The sequence below is a fragment of the Terrapene carolina genome, unplaced genomic scaffold (assembly GCF_002925995.2).
Source record: "Terrapene carolina triunguis isolate 2854851 unplaced genomic scaffold, T_m_triunguis-2.0 Scaffold68, whole genome shotgun sequence".
NCBI classification, from domain to species: domain Eukaryota; kingdom Metazoa; phylum Chordata; order Testudines; family Emydidae; genus Terrapene; species Terrapene triunguis.
Genome location: NW_020664419.1, coordinates 22446788 through 22460695, shown reverse-complemented (window position 1 = coordinate 22460695; position 13908 = coordinate 22446788). Strand labels below are relative to the sequence as shown.

The following is a 13908-nucleotide window of genomic DNA, read 5'->3' as shown; positions in this document are numbered from 1 at the left end:
GTAGCGGTTTAGTGTGGACACTACCTAGGCCGACAAGAGGGGTTCTCCTATTGGCATAAGTAATCCACCTCCCAAAGAAGCTGTCGCTAGGATGACAGAAGAATTCTTCCATCACCCTAGTGCGATCTACACCAGGGGTTAGGTCAGTATAGCTATGTCTCTCAGAGGTGTGGATTTTTCACAATCCTGAGAGATGTAGCTATACCAATGTAAGTTCCTAGTGTAGACCAGCCCTTAGACATCCATGCCTATGCTAGGACTATAATATGGGGAGGGTGCTATAGCTATGCTGGCATAACCTGTAAAGGCGACAGAGTTTACAGCAACGAAAGGGCTTTTTCTGTTGCTGTAGGAACACCACCTCCCCGAGCGATGGTAGCTACGTCAACAGAAGCATTCTTCCATTGACCTAGTTGTGTCTACACCAGGAGTTAGTTCAGCATAACTACAGCATTCAGGGATGTGTATTTTTTACACCCTTGAGGGCTGTAGCTATGTCAATCTGGGGCTTGTCTACCCTTAAGTTGCTACAGCAGAACAGCTGCAGTGCTGTCATGCTTCAGTGTGGACACTACCTACACCAGTGGTGGGCAACCTGCGGGCCCACAGGGAGGTGTGGGCTGCTGCTTCCCGCAGCTCCCATTGGCTGGGAACGGCAAACCACAGCCCCTGGGAGCTGTGGGTGGCCGTGCCTGCGGATGGTCTATGTAAACAAACTTTCTCGTGGCCTGCCAGTGGATTACTGACGGGCCGCATGTGCCCTGTGGGCCGCAGGTTGCCCACCACTGACTTACGCTGATGAGGGATTCTCACATTGGTGTAGGTAATCCATCTCCCCTGGAGGTGATAACTAGTTTGATGGAAGAATTCTTCCACTGACCTAGGACAGTCTACACCAGGGGTTATGTTGGTATAGCTACGTCGTTGTGGATTTTTCACACCCGTGGGAGACATGGCTATACCGATGTAAAATGCTAGTGTAGACTAGGCCTCCGTTTTAAATGTAGATTAGACCTTAGTCACAACAGCACTTAAGATGCCATCTTCACTAGACAAGCTTCCTGGTTTCCAGAAAGATCAAGCCCCATCTACACAGGAGGCAAAACACTGAAACAGTCTTTGGGCTGGTCTACACTGCAAACTTACATTGGCATAGCTGTGTCTCTCAGGGATATGAAAATCCACAACCTTAATAGACATAGCTAAGCTGACCAAACGCCTGATGTGACAGCACTAGGTCGATGGAAGAATCGTGTCCTGGGGAGGAGGATTACCAGCGCCGATGGGAGAAACCCTCCTGGCAGTGTTGATAGAATCTACGCTGAAGCACTACAGTGATGCAGCTGCGTTGCTGTAGCTGTGACGCTGTAGCAGTTTAAGTGTAGACATACCCCTAGGCTCTGAAATTAACACTTCACAGAGGTGAAAAAAATCTTCACAGTAACTAATTCACCTTATTCATAGCATCGCCATCATGGTTTAAGACCCAAAATAGCAACTCTGTTAAGGAACACAATGAGCTGTCAACTCATTTGCTACAGGCCACTGAAAAGCCTTCAGCTAGTAATATGCAGAGTTGTTGTTGCCATGTTGGTCCCAGGATATTAGAGAGACAAGGTGGGTGAGGTAATATCTTTTACCTTACCAAATTCTGTTGGAGAGAGAGAGAAGCTTTTGAATTACACAGAGATCTTTTTTATGTCTAGGAAACTTAGGCCATGTCTATACTAGCACTTATGTTGGCAAAACTTTTGTCACTCAGGGGTATGACTCACCCCTGTGGCGCCTCCTGCTGGTTATCCTGGGAATTAGCTTAATCCAGCCCAGAGCACCCTCTGCAGGCCAGTGATCCGCCTTACTGCTACTGGCCCCCCGTGTCCCTCCCAGGACCCTGGTGCCCTTGGCTTGGGTGCTGCCCCCCTGGCAGTACCCCACTCTCTCTCTGGGTCTCCCCACCAGGGGAACCCCCACCCCCTATCCCAATGTCGCCTCAGTCATGGCTACTGCCAGTCACCATCTAGCCCCCGCGCCCTGGGGCAGACTGCAGTCTATCAGCCAATCATCACAGGCAACAAGGGGTTTGGACTGGCTGCCTTTACCCACCCTTAGGTTGCCCCTCTGCAACCCCAATACCTATATGGGCCTAGGACCAGGCCCTGCAGCCTGGGGAGTTGCTGGCCTAGGGCTTCCCAGCCCCAAGGCCTTTCCCCAGCCCTGCCTCACTCTAGGTCCCCGGGTGAGCTCCCTGCAGCCAGGCTTGTCTCTCTCTCTCCTGTCAGAGGGAGACTCCTCAGCTTTTGGCTGCCCTGGCCTTCTTATAAGGCCAAGATGCTCAGCTGGGGCATGGCCCCAGCTGCAGCCACTTCCCCAATCAGCCGGGGTTTTGCTCCTTTACACAGCCCAAGCCCTCTGCAGGGCTTTTCCAACCCCTTCAGGGCTGGAGCGGGTGTTCACTCCGCTACAATCACCCTTCCCCAAGCAACATAAGTTTTGGCAGCATAGGCACTCTGTGACATGTCATTCCATATTCTTTATGAAAATATGCTTATGATATGAATATGACATAACTGCGATACACTTTATGCAAGATCGCTCATCTGAGATATCGTTGGAAAGGTTATGATTTACTGAATGTGATTATCCAATTTGTATGCCTGTATCATTTCTGTATCTGAAGTTAGGAATATTGACTATGTATCTGCATTTCAAGTATGCTGCTTTGGGTGACGCCCACTGCTAACACTTCAGGTACAACAATGGAAAAACCAGACAGGGCAGATGGCCCATCAGCGAGGACTATAGACTGTGAAAAGTTTGGCCTTCCTGTGGACTCTCCATACTGCCACTGACTCATGGACGCTGTGATACTACAGGGTCAGGTGGTCTTGTCACCTGATACTAAAACATTACCTGGGACTTCTTGTAACTTTCCACTGTAAGGGAAGGGGGTCAAGTTTGGGAAACAAAGGATTCCTGCCTTATGTAAATCCTATTTATGGGTGGGGAGGAAGGCAAATAGGACTCCTCCTCTCCATAGCCTGTCTGCCCAAGAAGGAAAACTGAAGGCAAGGGGGGAGTTCAGACTGAGACAGGGGTCTAGTTTGAAAAGGAATATAACTGGAACTCTGAACCACAGCAGCTTTGCAAACTGCCTACAATCAATATCTAGGGTGAGAAATACTATTTGTAACCAATTTCTTTAGTGAAACTAGCTTAGTTTGCGTGTTTGATTTCATTTCCTTAGTAATCTGCTTTGTTCTGTTTGTTACCCCTTTTACCACTCAAAATCTGCCTTTTGTAGTTAATAAAATTTGTTTTGTTTATTATTAAACCCAGTTTCTGTAATTTCTAACTGTGGGGGTAAGAAGTGTGCACACCTCTCTCCACATTGAAGGAGGGGGCAAATTTCCTAATATATCTTTGGGTCTGCACTCCAAGGGAGGTGGACATCTGAGTGCTGGAGCAAGTCGCTTAAGCTGAGTCTTCCCAGAGCTGATCTGCAGCTGGGTATGGCTCTGCCTGTGTCTGTATTAGAGGATGTTTTAAGAGCCTGGCTCAGCAAGACAAGTTAAAGGGGGCCCATGCTGGCAGAATAGGTAGACTCAGCGGTATCTCAGCACATCAGGTGGCTTCTCAAAGGGTCCAACCCATCACCCACTCATGTACACAGCACTATGTCGGCGGGAGACACTCTCTTGCCAACATAGCTACCGCCGCTTATTGAGCTGGTTTTATTATGTAGATGGGAGAGCTCTCTCCCATCAGCATAACACAGCTACATGAGCGCTCTTACAGAGGCACAGCTGTATTGGTACAGCTGTGCTGCTGTAAGCTTGTAAGTGTAGACATGGCCCTACTCAGAGTGTCACAGCTACCTACAAAACAGGCCAGTTCACCTCGAATGGTCCCTTGAACTGTGTTTTAACTACTTATACTAGACAATCTATTCCATCTTGTATTTAGCTGTGACACTTTAAGTAAGTTTTCCAGACCTGAAGAAGAGCTCTGTGTAAGCTTGAAAGCTTGTCTCTCTCACCATCAGAAGTTGGTCCAATAAAAGATATCACCTCATTCAGCTAGAAATGGCTTTCAGCCATTTTTATCTATTGTAGGCAGAGCTGACAAGGATGCAAATGGTTAAGATGGCCTAACACTTTCCTTTACAAGATGCTGTTTTCAGTTGCTTTTAACTTTGCCAAACTTTAAAAGTTAGGGCTGAAATTTTCCATGCTGGGTGTCAGACTCAGAATAATTTATTTTTAAAGTTCAGCTGCTTCAGAGAATGAGTTTGGGGGGAAATATGCTGTTTTGCTAATTGTAGTCCTGGCTTGACATAAGTAACTTGCCTCATTTCTTAGTGGGCATAATTGGGAAGGTTAAGTTGTAAAAAGGGGCTTGACAAACAGGATGCTAGAGTCAGGATGTCTGTGCTAGCTAAGATAAGCAGAAACACCTTGATGATAGGGACTATAGACAAGATAAACCTGGAACATAAAGATCAGGTTCCACGTGAAGAGCGCACAGACAGAGCATGCTGTATAGGGATTGGTTCCTGCAAAGTAACCAATCCAATCCAAAAATGTCTGATTTAATATGTAGCAAATGCAATGTAATTTATAAACGTGTAGAAAGGAAGAGGTTGTCTGTGTAACTTTGGATGTGTGGTTTGCCCTATATCCAACCTGTATGCGTAAGTCTGATCAACTCAATGTAGCTTTGCCATAGGAACTTGAGTGATGAAATCCAGAGTCAAACTGAATGTTTGGGATCCCAGAGACCTGGATGAAGTGTTCTCCCAGAAATGGACAAGGTGTTCTGGATAAGCCGAGTACAAAAGGTCTCGGAGGGAATCCCAATGCTAATGTTAAAAAAATTCCTAATGCTTTTGGTTGAGAAGCTCCAGCACCTCAAAACTTTGAAGCAAGGACCTGAAATTTGGCAAGTGGGGAAGAGGTTGCTCTGGGGTCATGGAAGTGCTTTTTTTTCTAGCCCCATAAAAATTCACTCAAATTAGCCAAATAATAAGCCTCCGCAAATCACCATTTGTACATGAGGTTTGTTGGAGTTTGGTAGCTAAATTCTCTGAAGATTCTGTCAGAGCGAAGCAAGACTTTCCCTGAGATTGCTCCTTCTAGATGAGAGGGTCACTGTGGTGCTGGGCACCAGAACTGAAAGCAGGGAAGCAGCCTGACTCATATGCAAAGGGAAGAGGAGCAGGCAATGACAGGGACAGAAATACATGGGGTGAGGGGGAAACTGAAAGTTTGTATCCTTATGTTCATCCTTTTTACAAGACTATGATCAATTTTGTACAATGTATACCTTGTGAGGTATCATTTGAAAACTCAGAATTTGCTGAACATTATTGTCCTTGTAAAATATGTGTGACAACATTGTATGTAAAGTTATAAGACTCTACTGTATGACATTGCTGAGACATACTCCAAGTTTAGAAAAGCAGGCACAAACCAGTTCCTCAGAGACAAAAGGCAAACTGATGCCTCAGCCAGGTGTCAACAAAATCAAATGGACTATCACCTGGTTAAGTGGCCATTCTTTGGCAGGAAGAAGGGTGTGAGCGAGAAATTTACATCTTGGCAATGGAACAGCTCAAGGTTCCTGAGCAAACAGACTGGCTGCCACCTGAACCCCAGCTGGAAATGATTCTCAAAGAGGAGAGAGAGATTAAAAATGAGGAACAGAGGCCCCAAATCACCTCTCTCCCCTCATCTCTACTCATGGCCTCAATAACACTTGAAAGACAAAAGAAGCATCATTGATCTGGGAGAGGCGTCCTGGCTGAAAGAAATCCACCCAGACTGCTGTAAGCATGTGGTGAGAGAAACCATTTTGCTTAAATTCACTTAGCTTGTTAAATTAGGTATTGTGTTTTACCATTTATTTCTTTATAACCAATTCTGACTTTTATGCTTCTTTACTTGTAATCACTTAAAATCTTTCTTTCTGCAGTAATAAACTTGTTTTATTGAGGTCAGTGTGTGTTTGGATTGAAGTGTCTGGGGAACTCCATTTGAGAGAACAACGTTTGTGCATATCAGTCTCTATTAATGAAATGACTGACTTTATATGAGCTTGTATTGTTCAGGAGGGTAATACAAGATGCACATTACTGGGGGAAAGTCTGGGACTGGGAATTTGCTGGTGTCGCCATGAAGTATCATTCAAGGGTGGCTGGCTGGCTGACTAAAGGGGTAATTTACGTGCTGGAGGCTGGGTGTGAGCAGACCAGGAGTGATTGCTCTCAGAGCAAAGCAGTGTAAAAAGCACCTGAGTTGGAGAACTGAGCGGATGCAGCTGTCCAACAGTCCAGATTGTACCCTGGGAAACATCACAGAAACATGCCTGGGCAACCTTAATTCTAGCATTCCCTAACTTCTGAGTGCTTCACTTGCAGCCTTAACATTCTTTTACATAATTTTAATATAATTACTGTACACTTCATAATATAGTTAGAAAAAAATCTGTCTCTACATATCATAGGGCTTGAGTCCACTTACCGGGGGATCGACGTGCGGTGATTGATCCACCGGGGGTAAGACCTGCTAAATTGACTGCCGATCATTCTCCCGTCAACTCCGGTACTCCACCGGAACGAGAAGCGTAAGGTAAGTTGACAGGAGAGTTTCTCCCGCAAAGGGTCAACCTAAGCTACGTCGACGCCAGCTACGTTATTCACGTAGCTGGAATTGCATAACTTAGGTCGACTGAGCCCTGTAGTGTAGACCTGCCCATAGATGAAAATTTGTAAAATGAAAGAATGTGTCCTAACCACAAACTACTAGCTGTGAGTTTTTATGTCAATGGACCCATATATGTTTTACCTAAACATTCTTGGATCTAATGGAATCCCATTGCCCTGACATTATTAAATATACTTGGATTCATTAGGATCTCAATGGCTGTGCCTCCTTAGATCTGGCAAAAGCCAGCAAGAACCAGTCCTAACATTGTTACGGTTGGTTGGCATGTGTTTAAAGATCAATTCTTCCAAAACAAACACACTTAATTTCCTGGTCAACTATTCCGATAAACATCAACTAGCTGATCAGACTGTTTGTCATCTTACATAATAGACAGTAAATCTATACACTGCCCAACCATTAAAAAAATTGTTTGGATTCATCCATTTGCAAAGGACAGGGGTGGCAGTATTGTGTGATAATCTAATGGTCCTGCCATCCATTGCTTCAGACATAGTGCACGGTATTAGGACATCAATGCCAATTGTCTGGGCCTTAGAGTCCCTCTTTCCGAGCTCCATTTGGGCCTTGACCCCCACCTTCAGATCCACTCCAGTTCAGATGCCCTACTCTATCTTTAGATTGTGAGCCCTTTGGATAGGGATTGTCTCTTTTTTATGTACAGTGAAGAGCTCAATGGAGTCCCAATCATGATTGGGTCCTTAGAGTTATACAATAGTATAATAGTTAATAGTAATCTGGTTTGGATGTGGGGGCATGTGTATTGCCCCATGTAAGTAAAACTTAAGAACAGCCATACTGGGTCAGACCAAAGGTACATCTAGCCCAGTGCCTGGTGCTTCAGAGGAAATGAACAGAACAGGTAATCCTCAAGTGAGCCATTCCCTGTTGTCCGTTCCTAGCTTCTGACAAAAGTCACAGAACCTTTGTTAGTGGCATCTAACATCACTAAAGAAGTTCCCTGCAAATCGAGTCATTCTTCCTTTTTTTTTTTTTTAAATACACATTTCCATATCTATATTGTAATGACAAAGTTACAGAAAGCCAAAAATACAAAAACAGTTCTTTTAAGATCACATTTTCTGTTATGTAAGCAGAGCGTATGGGTAACTAGGGATTAACAGCCAGGTTCAGGTAAAATAAGAACTAAGCCAAACCTTTTTTGGCATTTCAAAAAAAGTGGGTGAACTCTTGTTCTGTGTTGTATTTAATTTTTGCAAGTCTCTGCATTTCCTGGTTTTCTTTGGCACTGGAAATACCCGAACACTAAGAAAATGATGTTTCTTTTGATATTTTTGACCCTACTATGAAGTATTGAAAATATCATGAGGGGGCAGTTTTCAAAAGATTTCCAGTGTAATTTTATAGTTGAGCCATTCAAACTTCTGAGTCTTATCCGAAGTGAAACTTCTGAAGTTGGACCATTTTTAAATTTAATTTATAAACTTTGATTAAACAAATAGAGATCTTTGCAGAAGAAAAAAGACAAATGGTCCAATATTGGGGCACCAACAATAGCTAGCAACTATTTGTCATTTTAGTGGCGGGGACTGGAAACATGGACTAATCAGGCCAAAACAGTTATACCGGGGATAAATCTAGTTCTAGTCAATAGAAATATAGATATGCCTTGGGCAAGTTACTTAATCTCTTAGTGCTGCAGTTTACCCAATACAGGCATACTACTAATCTAGTTCTTAATGATGTTGTGAGGTTTAATTCATAATTAGCATTTGTAAAGTGTTTTGAGAAGATCTGATGAAAGATTATATAGAAAGACAACGTGTTATTACTATTCTGGCTTTAATTTTATATTTTATACTATGAAATAGTCACAATATCTATTGAACTTCACTTTTTGAATAAGATCAAGTGCAACTATTAGAGCTTGTCCATGTGGGAATGTTTTCCCAGTTATACTGATAAAGTCATACTGTAATAATCCACCACATGAAAAACTTTTATTTTGGTATAGGAGTGGCTTTTTTTCAGTTTAGTTTCCCAAACAACAAACTAAACAAAAAACAAACAAACAAAAAAAGGCACTCCATAGCAGAATAAGGATGTCTACATGGAGGGTTATACTGGTGTAACTATATTGGTTTAAATACACAAATTAGGTTGTTTTCAGTATAACCTTTCCCATGCAGACACAGAAATTTAATATCCAATACATTCTGAATCAGGGGATTGTATCCTTCTATTGCAGGGGTATTGACTTTTCCACATCAGTTACGATCCAATGCTGAACTATGCAAACAAGATATTGTAAAACACAAAACTGTATGTACCCATACCCATTATGTCAAACCCATTATAAAATTACTAACTCTCAGATGAACCAGGGTACCAATGCTGGTACCCACTAGAAAGTATGCTAAACAACTGGCACGTACACATTCATGCTTCTTATCAATAGGACTTTGAGTGAATCAAAATGCTCTAACAGCTACCGTAGTTCCTCAGCATGTTTGTGCTCACTGGAGATTTAAAGATGTTTAGATCTCTAGTCAAAGGGGAGGTTTGGTGGCAGATTCTGAAATGAGCTAAAACTTTTAGCTGCCTCCATAAATTCAAACAGAAATCTTGAGTAAGATATAGTAAGGTTATAAATAATTATACATAACTTTAACAGTAGAGTAATATTGCACAAAAGCAAACAAAAGTTTGAAAGTAAGGAAATTCACAATGACGGTCCCTGCAGCATTCCGCTTACTGCCTACTTCTTCCTATTGTGTATTTTATTTACAACACTCTGGTCCTTAGTCGCATGGCGATTTAGTCTCCACCAACACTCCCCTCTCATGCTAGGTACAGGGAAATCACAAGGGTGTGTAGAATAATTGGAAGATTTATGGCCTATATGCATAGGATGGACACAACAGACATTATTTGTTAGATGAGAAAATCCATTTATTAGTGTTTAATATTTATACTGCAGTAGATCAGATTAATATATTTTAAGGCACGAAGGGACCATTATGATCAGCCAGTCTGACCTCCTGCATAACATAGGCCAAAGAACTTCACCCAATAATTTCTGCATCAAGCCCATAACTTCTGTTTGAGCTATAGCATATCAGGATTAGGGCCCTATTCTATTTGGCACCGTACAATATGTAGGAAGACTCACTCCCTGATTTGAAGAATTTAGTCTACACTCCCAGTTATGCAAATGGGTAGTCCCTTTGGGTAAAGTTACTTGCATGTGTAAGCATTTGCAGGATCAGGGCTTAAGTAAGTGGAGAGTAATGAGTCAGAGTTTAAATTGCTACAGGAAGAAAAAAAACTGCAAGAAAAAAATTGAAAATAAATTTAAACTTAAAACACTGATAATGACACATTAAATTAATGGTTAACGTTAACTCTATTGTAATTAACATATTAGTCTATGAATTTTCCTAGGTTTTAAACAGTCTAACCTATTTTGTCATTTATATTAAGAAATATTTACATATGCTTCCATATTAATTCTTCCAAAGCGTAGAAGGTCTGTATTTACTGCTACAGAATTTAGAACACCACAGCAGTTAAACCACAACTCATAAATTCTACAATAGTCACTATGCAGATTTAGCAGAAATTCCTTAGATTCTAAAATCTACAGCAGTCACTCTGGAGTTTAAAAGCACATACACCTGCCAACTGTAAGAATAGCCAACCTGTGTGCAGGATACACTTCCAGGTCTTGTGAAGTGACAATAAACCAATCTCATAGGATTGAACTACACCAGCATTAGAAAATTAGGGGCCAAAAATCCCTGACCCCACCCAGTCTTTGTATACAGTACATTGGTGTTACAACTGTTAGAGCTGTACCCACTGGTTAGTGTGTTTCTGTTTGGCTTTGTCTATATTAAGATTTTTTTTTTCAGGGTTGCTTATATCAGTGGGAAAGTAAGGAAGGCTTCTGCAATGTGATCTGACCCCTATCCTTTAACTTCAGTGGGGCTCTGCACGGGCAAGTGGTCCACCTGCACAGAGCTCATTGCAAGATCAGGGCCTGAGAATTGGGAACTCCCAGAAGGTAAAAGTAGTAGGCCTATGCGATAGCTTTCGCTGAGGAAAAGTGAATCAAACAAGCTTTGAAGCCCTTAAACCAAGTTGTGTTGGAAACGTGTGTTGGAGTTACACAACAGCTACAAAACCCATTTTTTCTAAGGCCCACACCTGCCCCTCGGGATATCATTTGCACCCAAGGCCGCCCCCCTGCTCCAGGGCTGCTGCACCCCGAGTCCTGCTGTTACAACAACCCGCCTCCTCTCCCCCCCCCCGGCACCCAGCGCCCCCGGACCGCAGGGGGAGGTGCGTGTCCCAGCAGCTGCCTGTAGCCCGGAGAGGCAGGGAGGAAACAAACGAGCTTGTTCAGCTGGAGCCAGGGGCGAGCCCCACTTCTCGCTACTCACCGGCTCTGCGCAGGTGTTTCCCCAGCCGGGAGGCGGGCAGGACCCGCGGGCGAAGGGAGCCTGGCGCCGGCAGTCCCGGAGCTCCAGCCGCCGCCTGTCCCACTCCCGGCGCGCTGGGCAGCCGGCTGCGGAGCCCTCCCCTGGAGCCGCGGCGGGCAGCTGAAGCCGCTGGGTCCAGCTCGGCGCCGAGCCTCTGGGCGGGAGCGGCCCTGTGGTGCCCGGCCCGGCACCTGGCAGCTACTGCGAGTGCCGCGCACGGGCCACGCTAGCCAGGGCCTGGAGCCGGGGCAGGGCACTGGCAGCCCGGGGCGGGCGCGGCACAGCTCTGCAGGGCAGCCGCGGCAACGCCCGGCGGAAGGACAGCGCGGGGGAAAGCCCAGGGCATCCCCTGTGACCCGCGCAGGGGGCGGGCTGCCCGGGGGAGGGCACGGGGGTGCTCTGTGAGTGGGGCAGTGCAGGGGGGGAGTGCAGAGCACAGGAGAGCCTCTGAGGAATGGGGGGAGGGCGCGATGGAGTTTTAAATCCCCCTTTCTCAAGTGTTGTGGCAGTGCTAGGTTTTGGTATGGCCCGGTCTGCTATGTTCCTACTTGCTGAAACAAATCCTGTGTGTGACTTCGGAGTGAGGCACAGTCTGTAGTACAGGTTTTGTATAGGTGCCCCCCTACGCCACTGCAGTTTCGTCCCCCCCCCCCCATTTAGGTGCTGCCTGCACCCCTGTGACAGGGGGCTTGCATCAGTGCTAGTTCACCTGCTGAAGTAAGGCACGGTGGTGCAAGCCGTGGGTTTATGTTTTGTTTTTTTGCTGGTGCTGTGTGTGCATTAGGGGTTGGGACTGTTGTAAATAGCGGTACTGGTGCAAATCTCCCTAGACTACGCAAGACCTCAGTGGAGAAATAGTTACTCCCTTCTAGAACTAGCTGTTGCAAGATGTAACTGTTTGAGGTGTTGAGAAATTGCTTCCCTACACCCACTGTTACATTTGACCAGATTATATATGGGTAATTACTATTTTATTAGATTTAGATGCCTCTTTGATTTCTCTCAACATTATGCACTCAATAGCCCACTTCTGATCTGAAGGCCAACAGTATAGTCCTACTGGTATATTTGTATTATGTATTTGTATTATGATTTGGTATTTAGATACTTATAGTGATTATTTTTGGCCATGTGCCTATTTTTATTTCCAGTTTATCTGACACCTTAGTAGTTTATCAAAATTTATCTTTGTGGCCTGAACCTGTCACTCCTCCAGTACAGCTGTAACTTCCGTCCTATTTTTAAGAATACAGATACTTTTGTTTTGTAACCCTAGCAAATGTCTCTGTTTGACTCATGTGTGACTTAAGACTTTTTTCCAGTAACTTAAATTTAGCTCCTAGGTCATCACTCCTGCACCTCTGTATGTCATAGATATCAGTACATAGTTCAAACACTGCAGGCTTGTCTATACACAAAAGTTGTACAGCTTTAATTATACCTGTATAGTTAAAGCAATATAACCTTCCTTGTGTGGGTGCAGCTGTAGCACTATAGATATACGTGTACCAGTATAACTTATTCCCCTTCCCTTATGGGAATAAGTTATCCAGATATAATGCACCTTTGAACCAGGGTAACTGCATCTATCTTGAGGATTGTAGTGGCTTAATTATTATGTAAAACTCATAGCCCTAATTGAAATAGTTTATGTACTAATATAACTTTGTGCAGACCAGGCCTGAGTCCTCCACAGCAGTCACCAGAAGTTTTTCTAGATGTCTTCTGAGATCCAACTACCTTTGCACCCAATAGCTAAGAACTGAACAGTTCTCATGATTACCACATACTCAGGTTATCGATATTTTTAATGATCAAATCCAATATCACCACAGCCTGTCTGCATCTTCCTGCAACACCATTCCAAGAGTGACACCTTCAGTGCATGAGAAATGATCAGCTTCCTCTACTTGCATTGGAGGGCAAGTCCTACATAAGGGAGTTTGTCCTTCCATTCCAGCTTGGTTCCCTCCCATCATGAGAATGGTTTCTTCAACAGGAAGAATGAACAGCCAATTATAATGCATACTCACTCTACAATATTCTGTCTGTGTATATAATTTAACTTCCCTCTGTTCCTAAAGTTCAAGAGTTGTGGCTGCAAGGTGCTGTTGAACACAAACTGAAGGCAATGGTTATGAAATTCACTCCTCTGTAGTGGACCAGCACGAGACCTGTACACCACTTTACCTTTCAAAGTAGGGCTTACGTTGAACATGAGTGGTACACAGGCCTTGTGATGGCCCTCTACAGAGGGATAAATTTCACCCCAGGTGCATATTATGGCACTTGGCCCCAAGCAAGTAGTTGTACATTTTGCACTCTACTGCAGTAAACTGAGTAACTCCCACTCTTATTAGTGAACTCTAAGGGCTGGTCTACACTACCACAGTAAATCGATCTAATTTACACAGCTTCAGTTACGTGAATAACATAACTGAAGTCAACGTTGTTAGATCCACTTACCGCAGTGGCTACACTGCGCTGTGTTGACAGAAGAGCGTCTCCCGTCGACTTCCCTTACACTTCTCAGGGAGGTGGAGTACATAAATTGATGGGAGAGTGCTCTCCCATCGATTTAGCGGGTCTTCACCAGACCCGCTAAATCGACACTTGCTGCATCGATTGCAGCAGTGCTGATCTACTGGCAAGTGTAGACATACCCCTTGTCTCTGAGGCCAGAAGGGACCATCATGATCATCTAGTCTGACCTCCTGCACATCGCAGGCCACAGAACCTCA

The 13908-nt window shown here is 44.3% G+C and overlaps 1 protein-coding gene across 2 annotated transcripts in view; it reads right to left on the bottom strand.

Moving 5' to 3' along the window:
• The window catches only part of PIK3CG (phosphatidylinositol-4,5-bisphosphate 3-kinase catalytic subunit gamma), a 79915-nt gene extending 68724 nt beyond the window's left edge, over positions 1 to 11191 (bottom strand). For both annotated transcript variants that reach the window (XM_026648687.2, XM_026648686.2), the window contains exon 1: positions 11129 to 11191. The gene's annotated coding sequence lies outside the window, so the exon portion shown is untranslated. The remainder of the gene's footprint in view (positions 1 to 11128) is intronic.
• Between the last annotated feature and the right edge of the window lie 2717 nt (positions 11192 to 13908).